We start from the raw sequence: 23,335 nt of genomic DNA on the forward strand, positions 1-23,335 counted from the left end.
GAGTTTTCTTTAAATACAATTTGAAAGCTAGTAATTTGATATTGAGAAATTCTAAAATAAAATTATGATTTGTTAAAACATTTTTGCTTCTTTTAAGAGAAGAATCAAAAATAAAATTATTTATATATTACGTATGTTTTTTTTGTTTGTTTGTCATACGGTAAGGTAGAAGTAGGCGTAAATCGTGTGATAAAAATGAATCTGTAAATAAATTATACAGCTTAAAGTTATTTATAGTAGATATTTAAAAAAAAATTCCATTCTTGTGATAATAAAATTGAGCAAAAAATTAAAAAAATATATATTTAAGAGTTTTTTTTCAAAAAAATAGAAAAAATGTTGAAAAAAAATGTACGGAATCCAAAACATTTTTTCCTGGTTATTTTGCATAAAATAAATTATGCCTTTTCTTGTCGTTTTTTTCTAAACACATTCTGAAAAATACACTTCGAACGTTTTCCCCTCATTTTCTTATTAAGTATGAATTTCCTTGACATATCAAACTGGAGACTCTCTTTTTTTCTTGGTCTTTCCAGTATACGAACCAAAGCCCACCGTGGCCCCACCACGGGTCCCTCCGCAGCAGCTGATGCCATTTTCTGCATTCATTATGGGTGTCTTTACATAAGTGAAAAGCGTGGTTTTTCTTCCTATTCCAAGCCTTTGACTTGTTACATCTGCTGACATCTTATTCCTGGATAGAAGAAGAATAGATAAAATATAATAGATAAATATAATATATTGTAGAGACAAAAAGATTCCAGCCACGACATATTTTTATGATAAACACCACTTTAAGAAATGTCTAAAATATAGAAAATATTAATAATATGTTAATTAGCTATAGACATTAGTTTATCAAAAATTGTTTCTCCTTGAGGCAACTGTATATTCAGACCTTATTTAAAATTTATGGTATCTTCGGCTGCCTATCTTGTTATTTTTATATATAATGGTACACTGGAGTGAGGTTTAATAAAAATTTTTGATAGAAAGTGTTTCAAAATAGTAAAAACAATTACAAATTTCGGACTACCCAAAAAAATGTCATTTTCCATGAAAATAATTTTTATGTATTTTAAGCAAAATTTACGTAATATTCGAAAGACGATATCAGAAAATTCTCAAGTATCTTGGATCGCCCCGTATTATACACAAACCTATTTTTCCAATACACAGTCGATTCCCGAAGAAAATATTGTAGTTACACAAATTCAAATCATCGTCAAAATTTCTTTCGCTTTCTACAATAAATGAACCGGATTTTTTTGTTTTTGATGAGACAGTTTTGAATTTACTTTCCCCCCCTTCATTTGTATTACATTTCTAACAAATTTCGAATTTCGCTCTTCAAATTGCTGATTCATTTTTTTTGCTTTTTTTTGTATTTTGGTTGAAGTCCTTTTTTAAGAGCACATTATATGCTTCTTTATCTTCTGGATTTATTTTGCTGTGCTTCTTATGTTTTTAGAGAAGGGAAGAGATTCAAGTTAAACAGAAAATTTGTGTTTTTTCCTTAAAATTTTTTTTCATGGTTTGAGGATTTATATTTAGAAAAATAAGCCAAAAAAAGGGGGGGGGGAGGAAATGACATTTGCTGTCAGTTTTACATTTTGCTGTTTATTTACTGTCCATGTTATTTGCATTGCGTGTTGGATATTTCATTTTTTTTCTTGTCTGAAAGATTATACGTATCTTCCTTTTTTGGAGAAAGCAGAAATAAAATTTTCAACTGTTTGTAGTTACATGAATATATATATTTTACTCTCGTATTTACAGTAATGTTGTGGTAGTCAAATATTTATGTATATGTGAAGAAGGATCATGAATTTCAAATGTCTCGATTTCATCTCGATAATATAGTGCGTGAGTTGCAATGAATGCATGAAATAAGATTTTTCACTCAGGTTCATACAGGCCTGCGTTCAAATTACCCGAGTGAAAAAGATTTTAGAATTCTTGAATATTGAACTACAAACGAGTGTATTTTGATACAGTAATTTAATTTTAATGAACACCAACGGATATTGAACTATATTTGAATTGAACTATATTTGTATTGAACTAGATTTGAACTATATGAACTATTAATATATTTATCAGAGGGAAAGTTATCGGACTTGACCCTCTATGGTTCACCCCCATAAAAACGTACTGATTTTTTTTAAACAGATGTAAATTGGTGCGGTTAGCATATTTTAGCATATTTGTAATTAAAATAATACACCAACATAGCAATTTAATTACTTAGACTGTTTTTTTTTTCCCTTAGCTAAAGTAGTGCATTAAGGGTAAAATATGCCCTTTGCTTTGATTTTAATGTTATCACACCAAACGGATAAAATCTTGCTTAGCAAAGTTGAATAGTTTTTATCTTAAATTTTGTTTTCAATCACCTCAATTTTGTGCACTTTTACAAATATCTGAACACGTAAAATTTCCCCAATTCTTGAAAAACCACACCGAAAAAGAATGAACTCTTTCTAGATAAAAAATTATTGTACTTATATGACCGTATTTTTTACTGAAATGACACTGAAAGGTGTACTTTCTAAACTACAAACTAAACTACAAAATGATATACATATATATATATATATACACTGCTGGCCACCGTAAATGCAACACCCTGAAGGAAGCATGCAAATAATATGAAATTCACAACATGCATTAGCGGAGGTGAGATATGCAAATGATTAGAATTTCAACGCAGACGCACATCACGCGCGCCTGTGGCGCCACTTCAAAGCGCTATTTAAGGCTTGGAGATTTCGACGATTTGAAGTACGGCAATTGTGTTTTTCTTGTGGTTTTTTCAAAAAACCGATCAATTATGCCTCGTAGAAAACAGCGATCATCTTTTGATCAAGTATCCGAGTTTGACAGAGGAAGGATAGTGGCCTACCGAGATTGTGGATTATCTTTCAGGGAAATCGGTAGTCGTGTCGGACGAAACCAAACAACTGTAATACGGATATGTGATCGTTGGATGCAGGAGGGTACGACGGACCGACGTGTTCGATCGCATCCACCTCAGTGCACCACTTAACGTGATGACAGGCGTATTGTGCGTATGGCAGTGACGGATCGCTCAGCCACATCACGAACCATAGCACAGCACATTCAGTCTGTACCGCATCATCCAGTGTCTGCGCGTACCATTCGACGCCGTTTACAACAGAGTGGTCTGTCCGCAAGACGTCCATTGCTTCGTCTACCCTTGACGCAGAACCACAGACGTCTCCGCCGCCAATGGTGCGATGAAAGAAGGATGTGGACGGCACAATGGAATGAAATTGTCTTTACTGACGAGTCACGCTTCTGTCTGCAACACCACGATGGTCGGATTCGAGTCTGGAGACACCGTGGAGAGAGGATGCTGAACAGCTGCGTTATGCACCGCCACACTGGTCCTGCACCGGGTATTTTGGTATGGGGCCGTATTGGATATCACTCTCGCACTCCTCTAGTACGCATTGCCGGTACTTTAAAAAGCCAGCGCTACATCTCCGAGGTGTTGGAGCCAGTTGTCCTTCCTTACCTTCAGGGCTTGCCCACAGCCATATTTCAACAGGATAATGCGCGACCACACGTGACACGCATTGTCCAAAGGTTCTTCGTCAATCGCCAGATTGAATTGCTTCCCTGGCCAGCTCGCTCACCGGATCTTTCGCCGATAGAAAACATGTGGTCCATGGTTGCTCAACGATTGACCCAGATTACATCCTCAGCTGCCACACCAGATCAACTTTGGCAACGCGTGGAAGCCGCTTGTTCTGCTGTACCCCAAGAACACATCCAAAGTCTCTTTGAATCAATGCCGAGGCGTGTGGCAGCGGTGATCTCCAACAATGGCGGCTACTCTGGCTACTGATTTTGGCAGGAACCACACTTCACAGAAGTCTATAAATTTAATCATTTGATGCTTGGTCAACATGTTATCTACAAAATAAATATTGTTGCGATATCTCTTGTCTTTCTTGGTGTTGCAATTTGGGTGGCCAGCAGTGTATATAATATATGTATATATTTATACGTATATATATAAAATATATATCCGAATATATTTATATATTCGGAAAAAGAAATTGGTATAATGGTATACAGCGTGCGTAGCAAACAGGGATTCCACATTTTATACAAATACAAATACAACGCCACAACAGGCAGATTGCCCAACGAGATGGCTGACTTAAGAACATCATGGATCTCCGAGCCCTACCTGCTACTGCTACACCACACATGCATTGCTGGTTAGGGAACTAGCTTCTCACTGTACAAGTCTGGGTTCGAATCCCGGTTTGGGCATGGATGTCTACTAATACTAACAAATTCCCTGGACGGATCATGCTGATCCCTTGGGAATACGTGAAGATCACGTTATTTAAAACAACAAAAAAATAATTCAAAATTTTAAAATAATTTATTTTTAATTCAAAACAAGTCAGTATTTATTTCTTAACTTATTATTTTTAAATAAATTCTCTTCTATTTATGAAAAGAAAATTATTAATCCAAAATAACATTGATTGAAAATTGTGTTTTTTGGATAAGAATGAGTTTAAAATGAAAAAAACAAGCGTTGACATGTCAATTCAAAATTTCTCCTCGACTCTTCGTAATATCAGAAAAAAAAAAGTTTATTATAAAAAATTTTTCCTTTCCTTTTTTCTCTCTTGAGGAAATGTTTTCTTATGACATTTTCGACATTTTTCATCAGCTGGATAGAAAACTTCAGTTTGTTTGACAACTTGAGTTACAAAAGAAGAAAACCCAATGAGGATATTTATAACGTTTCAAGGGAGAAGTAATGCTAAGGAGTCTGGAATATTGATTTTTTGTATTGATGAAGGATATGTGTCAAAAGTACATTGAAAAAAAAGAAGAAGAAGTTACTTCGATATGAAATCGATCACATTGCTGTGCTCTCCCAAAAGCATATTTTCTACTGTTCCATTTCTCAATCCTAGAAAATAAAAATGGGCATTTGGTTGAAGGGGTGCAGAGAAGAGCTACTGGTGTTCTTGTTGGCACACGGGGCTATGAAGAGAGACTCGATTTCTTGAATATTGGAAGAACGCAGGTATCGGCGAATATGATCAAAGTGTTCAAAATTTTCAACAGGATGGCTGGGATGGACCATGAATTATTAATAAGCCGTCAATCGAATGCTTTGACAAGGGGACACCAGTACGCATTGGTAACACGACTACAACGGTATAATTATTCATTCATTACACTTCACTCACTATGAATTGAGAAAAAATTCATAGTTTAAAAAAATTGATTGCAGATGGCAGCACTACACATACCATGCATTACACAGGAACAAACTTCACGGAAGGTTCACTATACGTACACACACATTCCAACATGTACCAATTCGTTAGAAGCTCCGCAGAGGAATGTGGACGAGGTGCATGTCTGGTTTAGTTATTGGTAAGGAACAAGTCTAGATTGTGGTGTCGCTGGGAATTTTTCTCTAATGGGGTTGTTAATAAATGGAATAGCTTATCCCCGGGGTCGTGAATTCTGACGTGATTGCCCCGTTTAAAAATAAGTACGATAAACGTATCGGATAAATCGAGGAGCTATCCATACTTAGGTAAGACAACCATAAATATTTTTTTATGAGCATTGCGCTGTATTTTATTATGTGTATATATAGTCTTTAGGTTTTATGATTACACTAGGTATAATATCTGCCGCTGCCCGGGTTCTCTTCAATGAGGCTTTTTGGATCACGTGATATCTCCCACTTTCTTTGAGGGACATACAAACCGTGTCTAAGTTAACCAATATGGCGACTTCCAACGCGACTCATGAAAGAAACAAATCTAGATCTAAAGCAACATAGAAATGAATATATTTTTTTCCCCCTTTTTTAAGGGCGCTAAGTAGTATTTCGATCCCCCCCCGAACTTCAAGTTATCTATTTCTGCTTGTTTCAGCTTCCAAAAATGCTTAGTTAAAGCTGTGGAATTTCATCGATGCACTTTATGGGCACATAATTAATTTTAAAATATTCTAAACTATATGAATTTATGCAGTGTTGAATATTAAATGACAATACAGACACATTTTCCTTTTTCGAGCTTGAGAGGATTTAAATAAAAAGTTTAAATCAATGTTATTGCCTGGATATCCAACTCAAACGTACGTCCGGCTAATTACTTCATATTTAATCTCCTGGGCTTCGTATACCTCTAAGCGAACTCAATATGTTTCAAAAATCGAGAATTCAATACAATTTTTAAAATTATTGATGTGGCGGAAAACCCCATCAAATTTCAGCATTTCTACAGTAAAATCGGCAATTTTAACACTGATTTCTATGGGGATCATCCTTTGTCTGACCCTCAAAATGATACTGATGATGATTATGACGTAAATTCAAAAAAGCTCTCATTACTGGGAGTATTGAAAATGCTATCTATGTATATAAAATTGATTTTCTGTATGTCAGTGTGTGTGTATGTTCTCTATACAAATCTACAATTTTAGATCGATCGTCACCAAATTTTGCATATATACCAAATGGGATCCGACTTGAACGATAGGCTACTTTAAAATTTTGTCAGAGCAGGGCAAATGCCCCGAATGGGCAAAACACTGTCGGGCAACAAGGGTTCCTGGGCCTCAACAATCACTTTTGGAACGTTTACTTTGGTTACCCTGGATCCCTAGCAATGCGTTTCAGACGTGTATATGCCTTTACAATAGTTTGTCACTTCTTTAATCCTGTTACCATATGTAAAATAGTTTATGCCTTTATAATGGTTTGCCACTTTTTCAATCCACCCAGTAATGAGACTTTTTGAATAGATGCTATAATCATTATCAGCATCACTTTGAAGGTCAGGCAAAGAATGATCCCCATAGAAATCAGTGTTAAAATTGCCGATTTTACTATAGAAATGCGGAAATTTGGTGGGGTTTTTCGCCAAATCAGTAATTTTAAAAATTTTATTGAATTCCAGATTTTTGAAATATTGAGTTCGCTTAGAGATATACGAAGCCCAGGAGATTAAATAGGAAGTAATTAGCCCCCGGACCTACTTTTGCGTTGGATATCTATGCAATAACATTGATTTTAACTTTTTGTTTACATCTTCTCAAGCATGAAAATTAATGTTTCCGCGTATTATCTTTTGATATTCACCTGCATAAATTCATATAGTTTAGGATGTTTTAAAACTAATTATGGGCCCATAAAGTACATCGAAGAAATTCCACAGCTTTAATTAAGCATTTTTGGAAGCTTAAATAGGCAGATGGATAACTTGAAGTTCAAAAGGGGAGAATCGAAATACTTAGCGCCCTTAAAAAAGGAAAAAAAAATTAATATTCATTTCTACGTTTCTTTAAATCTAGATTTGCTTCTTTCATTAGTCGCGCTGGAAGTCGCCATATTGGTTAACTTAGACACGGTTTGCATGTCCCTCAAAGAAAGAGGGAGATATCGCATGATCCAAAAAGCCTCATTGAAGAAAACCCGGGCAACGCCGGGTATTATAGCTAGTATTTTATATAGCAATACAAGGCCAAGTTGTGGCTTTGTATTTGTATAAAGATATATATGTTACGGTAAATGCGATAAAATGGTAAACCATTATAAAAGCATAAACTATTATATATATGGTAACAGGATTAGAGAAGGGAAAAACCATTGTAAAGGCATATACACGTCTGAAACGGATTACTAGGAATCCACGGTAACCACCAAAGTAAACGTTCCGAAAGTGATTGTTGAGGCAAGAAAACCATTGTTGCCTGACAGTTTCTCACCCTCTAAAATTGTAGATTTGTATAGAGAAAAAACACACACACACACGCACACACACACACACACACACACACACACACACACACACACACACACACACACACAGATTTTTAATTGGGTTGCTGTATTTTGGAAATATATTATGGCATCCATATTCATATTTGTTGTTGGCATATTTTTCTAAACTATCTAAACTACCTTGTTAGGCATTTTGCCTGTTGTGGCCTTGTATTTGTATAAACATATAATACATATGTTACGGTAAATGCGATAAATCTGGTTACATTATGCATAAAAACCGGTTATTATATATAATCGCCGAGAATTTTGGTAAGTTTGATAAATTTCTTCAAATTAATCACTTGCGATTATGCACAGTACCCAGGAGTCGTTGGTAAATTTAATAAATTTACCTAAATTAATCACTTTTACCGGCGATTATGCATAACATTGTATCGGGGGGTACGATCGTGAAATTTGTTATCATTATATCGAGGCTCGACTATATTCACATACTAGACTGATCTGAAGTTTTTTAATATTTATCAAATTCGCCAATTACACTAGGGTATTATGCACAATCACAGATAAAGGCGATAAATTTCAAGTAATTATCAAATTTTACAAACGATACTATGCTTTTATGCATAAGAGCCGGTAAAAGTAATAATGTTTTCAGTATTCATCGAATTTTTAGTTATTATAATTGCATTTTTAATTGGGTTGCTGTATTTTAGTGATATATGACATCCATATTTGTTATGGGCATCTTTTTCTCAGCCACCTCGCTGGGCATTTTTGCCTGTTGTGGCCTTGTATTTGTATTTTACTTTAATACGTAGCACTTGCCTACACATGAAAATTGAAGTCATGAAAAATAAATTTTTTGAACAGTTGAAAAATCTGTTTAGATTTTTATGAACACAAAATCGCAGTATTATCGGATATTTATCTATTCGCGAGTGACATTTGTTTTTTATATGTATTCATATTCATTTTTGAATTGCTTCGTTCGTAAATTATCGATTTTTTATTCCAGACTGAATTGAAGCAAATAATCGTTGTATGATGAATGAAATTCCATTACCACCTTTCGATTAGCCATTCCATTAAACATGATTGAGGCTCCAAATGTATTTTTCCATTCTTTTCACAAATTGAAATTTCTGATGTAATCTTGAGCCATTCGAGACATGTCCTTATAAATATTAGTGCCTGTGCAAAGACATCCCTAAAAGATCGTAATTTACTTTACGCTCTCTACAACGACCACGCGTTATTGCGACAGTTCTGATATGACGATCGTACGATAGGTCGCGATAAATTTCCTATTCATCCCCATGATGTTTTTCTCCTCTGATATAAAGGCCCACAATTATCATTCAACCAAATACAACGTCCAAATTCAGCAATGCCCGACACTTTTCGTAAATAAATTAGCAAAAATAGCAAAATCCATGTTTTTCGTTTGCCAAAATTGTGTCTGACTTTGCATTTGATAATGGAAAATTTGGTACATAAGTTCGTTCATGCAATTGATCATCAGAATTTTCTTAACCTGATGCATTTACATTGCGACTACTTAAAAAAAAGAACAACATAATTTTTTATTCCGTCAAAATAGCAATTCTCTTAAGATGTTAATTTTTTTTAAATTTGATATAATGACCTCCTAATTTAACGTCCGTTTTCTGTGAAAATAGGCTGGTCGTTATAACGAATATCGACTGTAATATGCATATAACATGACTTTACGATTTTATAAGTAGAAATGTATCTGGGGTTCATCACAATCATTCTCATTAATCTTCATTCATTGAATAAGACAACGAAGGCAAGCAAAATACGGACGAAAATAACACATATTATACTGCACTATTTTTTCCATGTACGTTAGCAATATTACTTTCATCTAAAAAAAGATGTTTTTCAATTCCTTACATATACAACATTAATCATACAGGGTAGGCAAAAAGTCCGTATAAACTAAAAATTAATAAAAACCGGAAAAATAACCGAAATAAAAAACGGTTTGCGGGGTTAGCATCGCTAGGTCACGGGAATTTTTTTAAAAACAGGAAAAAAACTCAAAAACAGCCGACAGGTAGCGCTGACGTACACAAGTCAAAGAAAAGATACGCAAATAACGAACAGAATACCTCAAAATCGTTTATTACACCAGTATGCGTTCCACATGACCACCACCTCACAGGCCCGTCATTTGGGGTGTTCGGGGTCTTAACCCCCCCCCCTCCCCCCCGGAAAAATTTGAAATGACCGCCCTGCCACCTCAGGAGATAACACATTGCAGGCGAGTCACAAATCCAGCAACGGCAGAGTGCAGCAGGTCCACATACACGGTTTACACCGGTGAGTTGGTTGTGGATTTGGAGCGTAATTTGTTATAACCGTCTCATTTGCATATTTCCACAGAAGTCACTCGCATCAGTGCCATCTATTGGCTGTTTTTTGATTGATTTATTTTTTTTCCTCTGTCAAAAAAATTCCCGTGACCTAGCGATGCTAACCCTGCAAACTGTTTTTTTATTTCGGTTATTTTTTCGGTTTTCATGAATTTTTAAAGTTTCTACGGACTTTTTGCCCGCCTTGTATTTAGAAAAATTTTATCGCGAATTTTCAAAAAAATTTATAATTAATATGCGGTGGTTTTATGTGAAAACAACCCTTCGGTCTTTCAGACATATATTTAAATGCGAGCTTGATTAATAAACATATTCCAAAGACGAATTGTTGAAATGTTATCATAAAGTGATAAGTCATCAATTAACATCACGAATTCAAATATTGTAAAATAAATTAATAAAACACACGTAGATGTAGCCTTTTTTTTTTAAATCTAATTATTAATTGCAGATTAGTTTAAATAAAAATTATATATCATTTCTAATAGTAATTATTTTAAAACAATTCACGGAATGCACGAAAATTTTGTTCTTATTAAAATAAACCTGCTTTTCCCTAGTTTATTGAAATAAGTTCATGTTTCCTAATGACTTCTCGGGATTCTAAGATACATGAGATAGTCACGATGTTGAAAATTTAACATAGCTTATCATTTTAAAAATAACTCTTTAATATTACTTAATGTTTAACTTATTCATGAGTACATTCACGAACACACACAGTTTCTGTATTCAATCATAACGTGGATCATTTCTGAATTCATCGTAAAAATTTGTTTTGTTTTCAATCTCTCTCAACATCAATTTATTCTTTTGACCATAAATGTAATAGAAAACGAATATGCATATATTTTTGGGTGATTGTAAAGGAAAAAAAAATTAGATATTTATATTCATTCAATTGAATTTTACCCAGCCGAAACGATTCCAACATACTCAAGTCTATCATCTTGACGTAAAAAATTCTTGAACATGAATGGATATCTATAAATAGCTTCTCAAAAACACACGTTTATTCCTAGACATTTATTCTTATATTTAATATGGAAATTTAATAAATATTTCTTAATGAAAGTCCATTCATTCATTTTTTCCCCCCCTGTTTCCACCGGGAAGGAAATTTTCTTTTTCTCATGCCAATTAAGATTAGAAATACTTGGAAAAAAATTATGTTTGTTTTTAATACATTTTTTTCCCCCTAGGAAGAAAAATGGGAATTCGCTTCAGTGAATACTTTCATTATTTTACCGTGAGTTTATTCCTAGACATTTATTCTTATATTTAATATGGAAATTTAATAAATATTTCTTAATGAAAGTCCATTCATTCATTTTTTCCCCCCCTGTTTCCACCGGGAAGGAAATTTTCTTTTTCTCATGCCAATTAAGATTAGAAATACTTGGAAAAAAATTATGTTTGTTTTTAATACATTTTTTTCCCCCTAGGAAGAAAAATGGGAATTCGCTTCAGTGAATACTTTCATTATTTTACCGTGAGTAAAAAAGAAGAATAAATGACTTTAATAATGAAAGAAAAAAAAGAAGATAAACACTCTCCAGAAGTGCTTATTCAAGATTTTAGCATAATAAGAACTGACTCAATTCCGGAAGGTATTGTTCAACAAGCAGAAATAAATGTATGTTTCATTTTAAAAACACAATGCAGAATAATATCTCATTCTTTATAATGTTTCAGCATGTTGCATTTACCTCCGGTGAAATTGCAACATTTGAACGAAATTAGAAAGTTTATGTGTATTCTGATGATTAAGAAAAAAAGGATTAGAAGATGTATATCAAGTAGAAAACAAGATTTCTTTTCCTTCATGGATAGTTGTTACGAGTATGTAATTAATTTCTTTTGTAATTTCGTTTCTTTTTTTTCTTTAATTTTATGAAAAAGTTACGAATTTCACAAAACGTACCGTGCTTTGTTTTTTTCCGTGTTTCCAGTTTTTCATGATCAGGGGCTCATTTGCTTTGCTGCCTGTGGGTTACGCGAATTTCGCCGCCCTTTTTCCACTCTAGTCTAATTTTTTTGACCACTCATTACTCAAATTCGCCCCCTCTGCAGGGCCGTCTTAAGAGCATCATGGGTCCCCGGGTCAAGTGGTTTTTTTTCTGAGGCCCTACCAGTTAAATTCTAGAAAATTATAACTACTTCTCATTTTTGTGAGGTCCCTCTTCTCTTGAGACCCCCGGGCCGTGTCCGGGTGGGCCCATGCTTTAAGACGGCACTGCCCCTCTGCTATAACCAGTTTGGTCTTCTCGCCCCCTCCCCAGTCCTGTAAGTACACCTGTATCGGTAAGTCACTCTTTGTCATTGACATGCTTATACACTGTTTTGGTCACCCACATGCTTACACACTGTTTTGGTCACCCACATGCTTACACACTGTTTTGGTCACCCACATGCTTGTACATTCTCAAGGTCACTCACATGCTCGTACACTTTCAAGGTCACTCATATATTTGCGCATACTCTGGATCACTGCTTTGGTCGCACACTGGCTCTTTGCTTTATAGGTCAATCTTTTGATCATTTACATGTTTGCACATGGCCTATGTCATTTTTTGGTCATTCACTTGTTTGCACGCGTTCTAGATCATTCTTTTTGTGATTCACATGCTTTCACACTCTGTGGGTCTCTCGCTGACATAGTTACTCGCTGTCTCGGTAGAGGCGGATTTATTTAGTTCCACATAGCAATTTCGCTGTTTCACCCTTTGTACTAATTGCCTTGGCCACTCATTCCTGAAATTCGCTGCCCTGGGCAATAGCCCACTAAGCACCCCTGTAAATATGCCGCTGTTCACGGTCATCTCAAAGTATTAATCGAGGATCCATTAATAAAATATCTATATTTGTGGATGCAGTATTGATTTGATTGGAGTGCATGCTATAACGAGAGAACTTGATTTATTATCGTTTGTTCAAGGGGTGAATGAACTTTGAACATTATTGTATACATAGGCGTCGGAACCTAGGAGCTGAGGCCATTTGGGGCTGATCCTCCCCCCCCCCCCCAATAATTTATGAAAAAACAATGCAATGTATCTTCTTTCTCCTGCTTACGCGCAAGAGGCAAGAGTCCCGTACATACGGGATGATCAACAACTTTCAGCCCCTCCAATGCTTTCTTCATGTCATCATGTGACTGTGATTGTACATGTATATAATTCCAGAAAAATGTTTATCAAACATTTATTAATGGAAGGTATAGAAGTATTTCTGAAGTTTCATTTTATTGAATCATTTTTTAATGACTGAACAGTTAATTTCTGCAGGGTGAACACTCAAGTCCATTTCAGTTCAGATAACTCGTGAGCCCTTGGTTATAGAAAGATTTTTCGCCATTAAGAAGACTATTGAAACAACTTATTAAACTTAAATATGTCATATGTATTACCAGGGGCCGTACACGTACCTCATCCTCCTCCTAAACCAGGTCACGGCCCGCCGCTCTGTCTCAATGAAGAGATTTTATCAGATGGTCGAACAAGACCTGGGACATGCTGGAAGCTGTGCATGTATATGTGTTGTGCACCTCACGTGAAGGCTGTTTCTGTGTAATGCTTGTTATATGTGTGTGGTGCTGCCGTCTGCCGTCAATTTTTCTGACTATGAGTGAAGTGTAATGATTACGTTAGTGTAACGATTGAAGAATTGAATCGCTGTAGGCATATTGCTCTCTGTGCCGAGACTTTTCAAGGTGGAGATCGGCCGTATATGTACAGAGATTCAAAATTTAATTTTATACGATTCTCGACAATCTTACTTCCAATCAAGAAATTGGTTCCCCGTGTTTCATTAGCCCAATAAAAAAAATGTCATTTTTCCAAGTGCAAAATTAGCTGAGGTGTTTGGATTCAAAAATTGCTGTGAGAGAAAAAACAGCTTATGAATAACATAAACAAGCTTGTCTCTTACTGCAATCCGTGAAATAATATGTTGTTCTTTCCCACAATTTTATCAATTTTTTGGAATTAAAATATCTCGGCAGAGATTCCACTTTGAAAAACAAGGGTTTATTTATTCATTTTATAAATATTCATATTTATATTAACGTCAATTACATCCTCGAGCCAACGATATTAAATGACCAATTTATATTATTTCCTAACCTCTTTTCATATATCCCAAGATTATTATATAATTAAGATGAAAAAAAATAATATGAATCATTTTAGCTTAACTAAAATTAGTTATTATGGGCTTTCTCGAGGAAAAGTAATCAAATTCATAATGGAGTTGTATTATCAAGTCACATTATTAGACATTCAAAAGTGTAAACAAACTCATTCAATAATAAAATTAACGGCAGTTAACATGAATAGCTTAATAGACAGTTTACGTAAATAGCTTAATAGACAATTAAAGTAACTATAGCTTAATAGATAATTAGCATAACTATAGCTTAATAGATAATTAGCATAACTCGCTTAATAGTTAATATAAAGACTTGCCCACGAATAAAGGTAATAACATACAGATATAGACCTGCATACTAAATGTCTTTGATTGAACTTCTTATGCAATAAGAGATGGAGGAAAAAAGCCATTTGCAACGTGAGTTTCATTAATTAGTTTCCGAAAGTGTTATCTGATGAAGCATTCCAGATCACGTACGTGGTCAGACAGTCATGCGTAAAAGTCGGCTCTCAAAAAAAGCTATAAAATCGCATCGTTAAGGTATAGAAACAGAAAATCCATCTATACGAAAACGTTATAAATAGAAAATGTAAGCAATATATAAAGTAGAAATGGCTTATAGCTTCGAACATCGAAGTAATTCCTTGACGAGGAGGCACTTAAATGCGAATATCGAAACGACCAATGAATAGATTTTACCTTGAAGTTATTCAGAGAAAGAGAACATTAAAATTCTCCGAAGCTATTTATTGAATAGGGAGAAGAGAAGACGTCATTTTTCCCTTGAATTATTTAGTTTCTTATTTAACGTTCGTTTTGCAATGTAATATTTGATGTAATCGCGGGTGGGAAAATTCTCTTGGGCGTTTCCAATGATCTGTGATAATTTAATAATTTAGCCAGACACTCATACCGTGGAACCTCGTTTATACGTCACTCGGTTATACGGCTTTCACGTATATACGATGTCTGGCTTCGGTCGCGATTGGCTCATATACAATTTAATGTTAAAATAATTCATTTATTCGATGAAAAAATCTTAATTATTCGCCGTTTCCGCTACAACTCGAATTTCTAGAAAAAACGTCATTTATATCTAGCAAATGCGCAATATTTTTGTATGTTTTACTTCCAAAGCCCGAAGTTGGCCACTTAGTAAAGTGGCTAGCCCAGTTGATTCGTCCAATGTCCGAAATTCGGGAATTTGCCGCGCCCCTATGTGCCGATCCCTAAATATATATCACTAAGATATCTATCGCTATTCAAATACCTTTGTGATCGATAGGGTTGCCATGGCTAATTGCAAATGGTCATAATTATCACACAAAAAATACGTCAACGTGGTGATGACCCTGGATCGATATAAGGATGTATAGGGATCGACATACAGGGGCCAGCTAAAGCCCGGCGAAAGCCCCACTTCGCGAAGTGACCAACTTAGGCTTTTGGCAGTAACATATGAACTGAAAACGTGCTGCTGCAACAGTTCTTGCATTTTGTCACCGCAAAAGCCATAGATTATAGGATGATTACTGACGTTTACAAAATTAGCCAGTGACCTGGCTGATGGCCAGAGATGCATAAGTAATTTGTTTATTGTTTAATGAAATTATTATTTGGAGATTTGATAAGTTTTTTTTTATTACTACTTTTATGTAAAATGTAATATGTGAGGAACACATACTGTCTGTATGTAATGTGTTGTCATTTTCTGGTTTTACGCATATTTGTTCAGGTTTAAATCTCCTATGGCATATACCGTTGCATATATGTGTGTCTCTGTGTTATCTCTATATTTTCCTTCACCTTTTTTTTCTCTCGAATTTTGAGTATTACGCCAATTAAAAACAATATATAATTATTTTTATCATATTTTCTTAAATAAAACATTGCACCAAACATTAATACATGTTAACAATAACAAGCATAGAAGGTCGTTTTCACCCTCATGAGATGTTTCGCATTTTCACTTTTATTATATTCTACTTATATTGAATGAAAATTCATTTAAAAATATTAAATTCAATTATGTAATACAATTTCGGCAATACCTCATATACTATCTCGCTAAAAAAAGGGGCGTATTTTCAGTTTTGAAAATTTCAAATCAGAATACATTAAACTATTAATGTATTCTGATAATGTAAATTTAATGTACTATACATTAAACTTAAAGTAAAGGAAAATAAACTCTAACTTAATTCAACTAATATCAAAAACGAATAACACGTAAGATTTTAAGATTTGTATTAAATGAAATATGTAAATCCCCACCAAAATATGTGATAATGATTCAATTAAATAATTTAACATGCAGTATGGATACCAATATTTCTAAGGTCCCATTTGGAATCCTCTTCTGGAACGAAGAACCAGCTCCAGTTTCTAAACATAAAAATTAGAATAAATTAAACGATACTAGCAATTAGTGGGGGGGAAAAATTCCAATTTGGTCGCCTATAAATTAGATTAACGTATCAGAGAAAGTGCAAAGGAGACTATTAATTCAAAACTCCACGCGGATGCTTTTATATTCATTTTTCTTCTTCTTCTGAATGCTGTTAAAAAGATAGATTGGCGAAATCAACGAAGCTTAAAACAGCACAGCGAATCTTCTTTTCTTTTACACTTTACGATAATAAATAGCAAAGATCGGCATCAAGAAACAATTTAAAAAGACAAAATACGATTGCAAGAAGAAGAAATGCTCAATTGAATGTTTGGTCCATTTTCTCTTTAACCTTTTAAAAAACAAAATCTGATTATAGTGCATTTTATCTAGATATTAATGGAATATAAAGCTGATACGTACTTGGAGTTAAATATAACTCTTCCATGTTGTAATATTCATGAAGCTGTTGTGCGTAGTCGGGTCCCGTTTGGTATATATGCAAAATTTGACGACGATCGATCGAAAAATGTAGATTTGTATAGAGAACATACACAAACAGACGCACAGACAGGAAATTAATTTATATATATACATGTAGAGACTCACTAAGGAAGGAGTTTTCAGAACTAAATCCCTAAAGGGGTCTTAAGGAAGAATTATCATGTTACCAAATTCCCGAGACCGAAGCTGTGGGTAATGGCTAGCAATACATGTAACAAAAAATGTAATACGTATAACAGCTTCATGTAATATTCATGAAGCTGTTATACGTATTGCATGTTATAGCAATATAAAATCAGGATTGTGGGATCGAGATTCGCACCCCGTTTGCGGCACAATGGTGGCCGGTTGAAGTTGGTTTCCAGCGGTTCTTCAGTTATGATCTTTTGTGACATGAGGAGGAATGATTGCATTTCATCTAAACGAGGACGAATACTATGGCGGCTGGACGTCCAGTCTCCGAAACAACGTAACCTGGACTGACTACGTAACCACGAGTGGAGTGTTATCATCCTCGGTTACCGTTGAATGCGGGACGCTCCCAGCGCCGAGAGACGATCGACGGGTGTTATATGCGAGATTTCTAGATTAATCATTGTTATTGGACCAGATTGCTCTAAATCTATATATTGCGAAGCTCATGATATTGTTATATGAATGATTGTTGAAGCCACTAATCAATTTACTTCTATTACTTTTTGTTACTTGTTATTTAATAAAATTTCTGGACACATCCATTCTTCGGGGAACACTTTGATATCTCTCTGAGTGAAGCGAAATAGAGTGTGTCCGGTCTTTCAATGTTCTATCCGGTTTTCCAACTTCGAGGAGCGAATGAGAGCCGGTCTCAAATTGGAAAAAAGTCTCTCCACAGACACACAGCAGGCAGACCTTCAACACGATACTTACATAACATGGAAATTCAAGCATTTGAATGATTGAAAGATGGTAAATCTTTGCTTTAAAATATGGAAGGAAGATGGCAACGCCAGCAATAACACTAAACAAGAACAACTCTGAAAAAATAAGTACGTTAGGCTACTCTTATACTTACACAACACGTTCCGGCATATACCGATTCGTTAGAAATGCAGCAGAATGCACGTACAGTCGAGCAGTAGTAGAATGGCACCTTTGTTAAATAGTCCTGCGTGTGTATTTTGCTTGAAATTAATTTAGGATATACATTTGTAGTCCCCAAACATTATTGTCTTGATCTGGTTGGTTTTACCTTTTTTGTTTCACAGACCATTTGCCCCAGTAAGACCGACACGGACTCTCCTGAAACCTCTCCAAGAACTCACAAGGGGACTCACTCACGCTTTCCCGGATTAGTAGTAATAATTAGAAATCACTACATTAGAACCTCGTGGAAATTGCTGTGCAAAACCTTCATGATGATGGATTCATTGCTTCCACAGCAACATTATTCGAATGATATTCTCTGCCATGGGCGGAGATACGGGGGAGGGCATGGGGGGCAATGCCCCAGCGTCAAACGTAAAGCCGACTGATCTAATGTGTTTGCTTATATATGGATTGACATCATCATCATCATGCTCAGCAATCATCGTGAACTCCTACCCCAGACTTTCAAGTCTATCTCCGCCTATGTTCTCTGCTACAGTCCATTCTTCGAACAACATGAAGTATAGAATAAAATAACACGAAATCAATTCACACGAATATTATTTAATTCATATTAACTGAAATGTTATTGCGTAGAACCAAAAATGCCCTCCCTAATTTCAAAACTGAAGTATTCTCTGAACAATAATTGAATCTGGGTCTAAATTAGATTTCACGTCAGACAAACCCACTTCTCATCAAACTAATCCAATTTTGCACATCCCAGCCGCTGTTTGCGTGCTCCAAATATAATAACGCTCTTGAGTTACTCGAGTTGTGTTACTTAACAGTTAATCTATAATTGATGTATTCCGTCAATCCATCAGTTACCATGTACATGGTGTAAATACATCGGTGGACATTTCAATCAGTGATTTGATTTATTACAATCGTGCTTACTTTGAAAATTAGAATCAACAAAGCTGAAATCTGGCAGTAAATTGAATTCAATCGCTAACTGTGGTTGAGATTTAATATGTATGGGACCTATATCACCCCTCCACCGCAGCCCTAGGATATTTTCGGGGGGGGGGGGGGCATAGGGAAAATCAAGTGAAAGGGAAGCCATGACAAAGAGTTGGGAAAAAAATACAAATCTCAAGAAATAAAGCATTTACAGAGACTTTCAGAAAGTACTTCCTTTATCTGAAATGAAACAACTTAGAAACAGTAATAGATAGATTAGTCAAACAGTGAGACACGGTCACTCACTCTCTCTACCATCTCACCTGAGGGCTATTTTCTGAAGTTTATACAAATACAAATACAAATACAAATACAACGCCACAACAGGCAAATTGCCCAACGAGGTGGCTGACTTAAGAACATTAGGGGTGATACTAATGCCTCTACTTCAGCGTCTCGTGCTCTGAGACACGGTCACTCACTCTCTCTACCATCTCACCTGAGGGCTATTTGCTGAAGTTTAGGGGTGATACTAATGCCTCTACTTCAGCGTCTCGTGCTACTGTGCGTGAAATAAGGAAGGAAGGGTCATGTCTCGTCGTGGTGTATATGATAGCACACTTGCCCGGTTCGCAAGAAGAGCTATGCTCGAGAGAAATTGATGATACTTTGATGGATCAATCAGCTCGTTTGAAGCCATGGCTATACTCGTGTCAATTATGGCCCAATACGTTCCATGAGCAAGTAGCGTGGACACTCCACCATTGCCAATGATCGCGAAATGCTGGATGCTGGAAGGTATTGGAAGGTTGGTCGAGTACCTTCCAAGCAAAGTCGAAGAACGCCGACAGTCACACAACGTAAAAACCGGTTCTCTTCTTGTTCTTGGCGAATATTCAACAAGGAATATTGGGCCAAGTTGGGCCAGTGTGTAGCCAGCCTTTGCCACTGCTGCTTTTTTTTGCATCGGGGTAGGCAAATATTTGGAGTAAATATTTGCGAATGAATGACTATTGAGCCAACCTTAACTCGAGTGTGGCCATGGCTTAACGGGCAGACCTGAGATTTCAAATGAGCCGGTTTGTGATTTAGTTACCATTTTGGCTAGTAGATAGTGCCACAGTACCAGTGCAATTTCTTTTGAAAAGTGGGTGATATCGTCCTTCACAAATATGGGTCAAATCACATTACGATGGATCTTAACTGGTCGCCCTGCTCAACAATGACATGGCAAAAGTGAGGAGTGAAGATTAAAGCCACTTTTATACAATGTCTCTACTGCAATGGATGTCTTTGCCTCACAGTCTCAGAACTGCTCAACCTGATACAACGTTTGAGGACTCTTGCTGTAAACAATAACCTTCAAATGTTCCTACAGAAAGAAGTCGTGTAATAAAACGACCGTGTGGCTATCTATTAGTTAAAATTGTAAATGATTTTGCAAAACTTTGCACTAAAGATTCCAGGCCAATCAAATTTAGCACCTCTTATTTCATCTATCTATTTATCAACGTTTTCTTTTCACAGACCTTCATGGCCAGTTTTTACTCTGACAGTCGGGCCTTGAGGGGCTGGGAATCGGCTCAAATTTCAATTCTGGTGTGGTGACCCTTTCCAAGTTATATCATAAAAAGTTAGAGAGTTCTTTCTGAAACACCCCGCGGAGAAAAAGTTTGATCGGTCTCTAGCTTGGGGGGTCCGAAGATCAACTTTATTTATGAAATTTGAGGACATTGCAAAAAATTTTTGTCTTGGAGAGTGTTGATCAAAACCAAATCGCTGCACATATGCAATTCATAGTCAATAAAATGCAAGTGGTAGAATTATTTCTGATTTTCCCAGTTACTGTATAACTGGAAAGCTTATACTTAAATATTTCAGCGATGCATAAACATTGGTGGATAAAGTACTATTATTGAAGTTGTTTTACCTCAGTCACGAATCACCGACTGAAGTTTTACGAACGTTTCAGTCATAGAAGGAATTAAGAAAATGGTTCAGCTCCAATCACTCCCGATTTGCTTTCATGCAGCCCCTTGTATCGACAAAAAAATTTGAAATGCACTAAATTTTTCTTGCACCAAAACAAAAATCCCTTTCGTGAGAATAACTCTTTCGCAAAACGCATTCAAGTATACCAATTCCTTCAATATTTATAATTTTTTAAACTATTTATGAATTTATGGGACACCCTCTACATCTAAGAAGTAGTGTTCAATTTGAAGATTCTCGAAACTATTCCTTTGAAGGAAAAAAATAGGGAAAACCCAGGAGTTTTTTTCCCATCTTATTTGCATAAAGTGAATTATTTCTTTTTTCCCAGTTTTTTATCCAGACTATACACATATTAGGAATGTATCTCGATCCTTTTTCTCGTTTAATATTTAATAAGAATTCCTTGACATTTCCAAACCGGAGTCTCTTTCTTTTCCCTTCTGGTATGTGAACCAGCGCCCCCGGGCTTCACCACGGGTGCCATCGATGCAGCTGTTGCTATTTCCAGAAAAGGTTGCTCTCATTATAGTGTCTTTACGTAGAGAAGTGTCTTTTTATTTTCTTCCTTTTCCGACTTGTTACAACTGCTGACACCTTATTTTTGGAAATAAAGGAATGCATAAAGTATTCGGTGGAATTGAAAAAATTCCAACCTCAGCAGCAGCATATTCTTATGGTAAATATAGCTGGGAGGAAATTCTGGGAGGTATAGCGAAATAATAAATATGTTAATTACCCACGGACGCCTCGTTCTCGGGTTTTTCGCCAGTGTCTGCGGCAAGAGTGAGAGAATTTAGAAATTTTATTAGAAAACTCAATAAAACTATTTTTTACTCTCTTTAAATGTCTTTAATATATTTTTAAGTTATTCTTGACATCTTTAAACCATTCTTGATTGAAAAAGAGGATAAAGTGATATTGAGATTATATATAAAAATACAATGTTTTTTCCTAATTTATTCTGCTTTTTTTTAAAGAAGAAAATAACCATGAAATTTCGTTTGTGAAAGTTCATACAGGGTGTCCCATACATTTTTAATTTTGTTTGAATATTCATAAAAGTTCAAGGAATAAGTATACTTGAATGCGGTTTGCGAAAAAGTTGTTCTCACGGAGAGGGGTGGAAATTAGTTAACATTTTTGTCGATAAAGGACGTTGCGTGACAGTGCATCAAAGGTGATTATACTTGCAGTTTTCTTCGATCTCTTTTGTGTCCGAAATGTTCGTAAAGCTTCAGCTGGTGATTCGTGGGTGAGGTAAAGCCAACAACACAATGAAAACCTTATGTAAGGTTTATGTACCTGTAAATGCATTGTTGTAATACTCCTTTATTACGTATCTAATCCCAGCGTGGAGTAGGAAGTAGAACGGCACAGCTGACGAAATTTTGCTGAGGGGAGAGGAACAAAAATGTCTAAAAAATTGCTGACGTAATACTTGAACGGTTTTTAAACAAATTAAAATTTCGCTTACTCAAAGTTGAATTTTATTTCTGTGATTTCCTCCCAATTTGGTTTAGTTTTATTTCTAAACAAAGGAACAGTGGATGCCCAACTACTTAAAAGAATGAAACGCATGAATATTGCTTCAAATAGAGAAGTTTTTCTCTGGGAGACACCTGCTGATGAACGCCAGAGTCTCTGCCACCGGACTTATCCCGTTGCCGAGATCTCTTCCAGCCCAGCTTCGTGGCAGAGTCTGGAACAAAGTGAGTGCACCTAACAGTCTGAGTGTGTAGCTAGTGTTGTGTATGATGTTTCAGTGCTGCCATCTATACTTCAAATGGTGAGTGAAGTGTAATGATTGAATATTTGTAACGTTGTAGCCCTGTTGCTCTCTGTGGCGAGACTTTTTAACGGGAAGATCGGCTCGCATTTGCGCCTTGAAGTTGGGAAACACAGAAAGCCAACTTCAGCGGACCACCACTGTGGGGTTCGAACTCGGATCCTCGCATCGCGAGTCCGTCACTATGACCACTCGACCACCACAGCGGCGGGAGACACCTGCTGCCACCTATTAAATGAAACCAAAAGTACTTGTTATAAATTTTC

At 35.7% G+C, this 23,335-nt stretch overlaps 1 long non-coding RNA gene across 1 annotated transcript in view; it reads right to left on the reverse strand.

Annotated features, from left to right (window-relative positions):
• Positions 1 to 360: 360 nt before the first annotated feature.
• The window catches only part of LOC149070172 (uncharacterized), a 39,158-nt gene continuing 16,183 nt past the window's right edge, over positions 361 to 23,335 (reverse strand). Inside the window, exon 2 of the long non-coding RNA XR_016195048.1 lies at positions 361 to 694. This is a non-coding gene — a long non-coding RNA (uncharacterized LOC149070172). The remainder of the gene's footprint in view (positions 695 to 23,335) is intronic.

This window comes from Pholcus phalangioides, unplaced genomic scaffold, assembly GCF_987345545.1.
Source record: "Pholcus phalangioides strain wild (caught in Gottingen) unplaced genomic scaffold, Ppha-v1.0 ptg000022l_1, whole genome shotgun sequence".
In the NCBI taxonomy this organism is placed as follows: domain Eukaryota; kingdom Metazoa; phylum Arthropoda; class Arachnida; order Araneae; family Pholcidae; genus Pholcus; species Pholcus phalangioides.